The sequence below is a fragment of the Octopus sinensis genome, linkage group LG18, assembly GCF_006345805.1.
Source record: "Octopus sinensis linkage group LG18, ASM634580v1, whole genome shotgun sequence".
NCBI lineage: Eukaryota > Metazoa > Mollusca > Cephalopoda > Octopoda > Octopodidae > Octopus > Octopus sinensis.
In genome coordinates, this window is record NC_043014.1 from 8,941,511 (window position 1) to 8,945,944 (window position 4,434).

At 40.4% G+C, this 4,434-nt stretch overlaps 1 non-coding gene across 1 annotated transcript; it reads left to right on the top strand.

The window, feature by feature from the left end:
- Positions 1-2,740: 2,740 nt before the first annotated feature.
- Positions 2,741-2,844, top strand: LOC115221846. The gene has a single exon (XR_003882665.1). It is a non-coding gene; the product is annotated as a U6 spliceosomal RNA (small nuclear RNA).
- The last annotated feature ends 1,590 nt before the right edge of the window (positions 2,845-4,434 follow it).

The following is a 4,434-nucleotide window of genomic DNA, read 5'->3' on the forward strand; positions in this document are numbered from 1 at the left end:
TTATATATATATATATAATATATATATATATAATATATATATATATATGATTTGCCCTATAGATCGCTAGCCACTACACATTCTTTATTTTCTCTCCTTGTTTCTTTCTGTGTTCCTTCCTGGGGAAGAGCGTAGGCTCGAAACGTTAAAGGCTTTTTCACTTCCCGAGCGTTATACTAATACATCTGTTTGTTGTCTACACCACCTGTCATCGCCTTCTTTTTTGTGTGAATTCTCCCTATATATATATATATATATATATATATATATATATATATATATATATATATATGTATATATATATGTATGTATATATATGTATGTGTGTTCTCACCTAGGTAGATCTACTTGTCTGTCAACCGCTTGTCAATTTTTGTCACTGTTCATTTTATACATACATAGATTACAGTTCTGTAAGTTTACTTACAAAAACATATATATATACACACACACCTTCGTTTTAGTTCTGTTCGTCTGTCCGTGTATAATAAAATAAGTTTAAATATTTCTTAATATTGAACAATCCTTTCTAACATAGAATATTAACGACAATTATATATATATATAAACACAATCACACATACACACAATCTACACACACTACTTGTGCTGTTCTATATGTATTGAGAATATATATACATGATTTTCACACCCACTCATCGTCAACAACTAGCGAACCAACATCAGCATCATTGTCATCTTCCTTTCTCTTCAGGCTCTGATGTAGCCTTGCTCACCCATTCTCTTTCTTTCTCTCTCTCACTTTCTCATATATATATATATATATATATATATATATATATATATATATATATATATATAAGACATTGGTAGAAGCTATCTAATTCGATTACTACTACTACTACTACTACTACTACTAATAATAATAATAATAATAATCTCTATAATGCTCAGTATTGTCATTCATTTCATCAAGCTTCTATGTCACATCTGGACCATCTGCTAGAATGGTAATTCCAGTCTTTTACTTTTCTGTTCGTTCAATACACACCCACACACACAGAGTTATATATATATATATATATATATATATATATATATATATATATATATATATATGAGAGAGAGAGAGAGAGATGTATATATGTCAGTGTAAACAAAGGCAGGAAGTACTCAATACTTAAAGTAGAGTGGTATAATTTCATGGAAGCTGAAACGTTACAACTGCAAATCTATTACCCTCCACATCTATCCATCCATCCATCCATCTATCTTTCTATCTATCTATCTATCTATCTATCTATCTATCTATCTATATATCTATCTATCTATCTATCTATCTATCTATCTATCTATCTATATATGTATGTATGAATATTTGACCACACACACACACACATATATATATGATATACACCACTCGAAGGTATGGAGAACTTAGGAGGACCCTGTGCCTTCCTACCAGGACTTTCTCTAAACTACTAAAGAATTAATATAGATGCAGCTCTCTTCACTTTTAAATGGACCTGTCATCACTCTTGTCCCATTTTTTCCAAATTTCTTTTGGGAGGGGCCTTACACACACACACACGCTGAAAATCGTTTTAGAATATGTTGTTGGATCTTGGGTTGAATGACTTTAAAGCACAACTTTAAACCTACTTAGTCTGCTCTGGTGTCTATGAAACGGGTTAATGAGATTGTGTGTGTGAGAGAGAGAGAATGAGAGAGAGCTGGGTGGATAGAACAGATGAGTTTTGCAAACCTTAACAGACAAGTGTTTAGTTTAAACATCTATGGATGAGAGTCGGCAGGAAAAGTATGAATGAAGAGGGAGATAATTCCAGACTTTCTGAAGTTCATGGTAGCATTTGTGCATGATTGGCAAAATGAGAACTCGTTGGGATGACCGGATGATGACAAGAGACGGATGACGAGTTTGGTTTAATAGGTGCGCAGAAAGAAATGGAAAAGTGTTTGTAGTGATGGAATCAGCATCATTTAACATCCGTTTTCCATGCTAGCATATGTTTTGGAATGGTCTTTACATCTGGAATAGAAGAGCCAGACAAAGGGACATCATCATCATCATCATCGTTTAGCGTCCGCTTTCCATGCTAGCATGGGTTGGACGGTTCAACCGGGGTTCTGGGAAGCCAGAAGGCTGCACCAGGCTCCAGTCTGATCTGGCAATGTTTCTACGGCTGGATGCCCTTCCTAATGCCAACCACTCCATGAGTGTAGTGGGTGCTTTTTACATGCCACTGGCACAGGTGCCAGACGAGGCTGACAAACAGCCACGAACGGATGGTGCTTTTTACGTGCCACCAGCACAGAAGCCAGTAGGGGCGGCGCTGGCAACGGCCACGTTCGGATGGTTGGCCACGTTAGTGTTTTATTATTCTTTCTGTATCCTTTTTCTATTATTCTGCTCCTTTTCTATATTGCTATGGCAACAGGAGCACTCCGTCGGTTACGACGACGAGGGTCCCAGCTGATACGATCAACGGAACAGCTTCCTCGTGAAATTAACGTGCAAGGGGTTGAACATTCCACAGACACGTGTACCCTTAATGTAGTTCGCAAGGGGATTCAGCGTGACACAGAGTGTGACAAAGCTGACCCTTTTTTGAAATCCAGGTACAATGCATTTTTGCCAGCTGAGTGGACAGGAGCACCATGAAATAAAGTGTCTTGCTCAAGAATACAATGCGTTGCCTGGAATCGAACTCACAACCTTATGATCATGAGCCGAATGCCCCTAACCACTAAGCCACACGTCCCCACTATGGCAATACACATACTGAAATTAGAATGATACAGAGATTAGCGTGACCCCTGTGCAAGGATAATATGCAAATTTGTGATGCACTCTATATTGAGCTGACAAAGCCATTGGCAAATCAGATAAAAATGCTGAGTGCATTTTTTTCTGGCTTTGCATTCATCATCACCGTCATGGTTTAACGTCCGTTTTCCATGCTAGCATGGGTTGGACAGTTCAACCGGGGTCTGGGAAGCCAGGAGGCTGCACCAGGCTCCAGTCTGATCTGGCAATGTTTCTACAGCTGGATGCCCTTCCTAATGCCAACCACTCTGTGAGTGTAGTGGCTGCTTTTTACGTTCCACCGGCACAGGTGCCAGGGGAGGCTGACAACGTCCACGATTGGTTGGTTCTGGTTACGTGCCACCGGCACGGAAGCCAGTCAAGGCGGTGCTGGCATCGACCACATACGGATGGTGCTTTTTACGTTCCACTGGCACAGGTGCCAGGGGAAGCTGGCAACAGCCACGATCAGTTGGTGCTTTTTTTACGTGCCACCAGCACGGAAGCCAGTCAAGGCGGTGCTGGCATTGACCACATACAGATACTGCTTTTTACGTGCCACCAGCACAGGTGTCAGGTGAGGCTGGCAACGGCCACGATCGGTTGGTGCTTTTTACATGCCACTCCATTGAGGTTGACTTGGCCTGTCATCCTTTTACGGGTCAACAAAATAAGTACCAGTTGAGCTCTGGGGCTAATGTAATTGATTAGCTCCCTGCCCCCAGAATTTCTACCTATAGTAGAAAGGCTTATTAACACAGTGGTTTGGGTGTGGCACTCACTATCGCTACATCGTATGTTCAATTCCTGGATCGAGCTGCGTGTTGTGCCCCTGAGCAAGACGTTTCATTTTACGTCGGTCTGCAATCATTACGACATCAAACGTGCAGCACACCTGTACAGGTAGTGTCGATTCGAAATTTGATGAAGTGATTGTTTATTTTTAGAATGACATTGTTGGGTAGGTGTAAGAAGCTGGATCTGACCAGTTTGATCATAAAACCAGGTAGAATATTTGGGCTGGATGGGGCCAGTTTAAATGCCAAGGGTCAAAGTAGCAATATGATGAAAGTCTGCAAACTTCATGTTCTGAGTTCAAATGCTGCTGTAATCAACTTTGCCTTTTTTATCCTTTCAGGGGTTGATAACACATGTACCTTTTGAACTCTGGGGAGTTGGTGTAATTGATTTATCCCCTCACCTGAAATTGCTGGCCTTGTGCTCAAATTTGAAATCAGTATTATGACAGTAGTGGTTATCAAAGCAGTAGCGTAACTAGGGGTCTTGTGGGGCAAGGGGAGGCACGTGCCCCGGGCGCCGATTGAAGCGGGGGTGCCCCCTCATCAAAAACAAATGTTTTTTAATGTTTCACTCAGAGGAAGCTGGTGCATTAAATGGTTAAAATAAGGAGGTTTCGTAAAAGTAAACACTCAAAAGATATATTTTGAATTACAAGCCATACCGAACCAGCAGGAAAATTAATCCTGGTAAAGTATTTATTCCTGAAATATTACTTTAAAACATTAATTACTTGTAACAAATAATTGAGGAGTGGGGGGAGGGGCATTTTTGCGTCTTGCCCCAGGCATGGTTTACCCTAGCTATGCCACTGTATTACTGGCATATCCCCTGTCCCAATTTTTCTT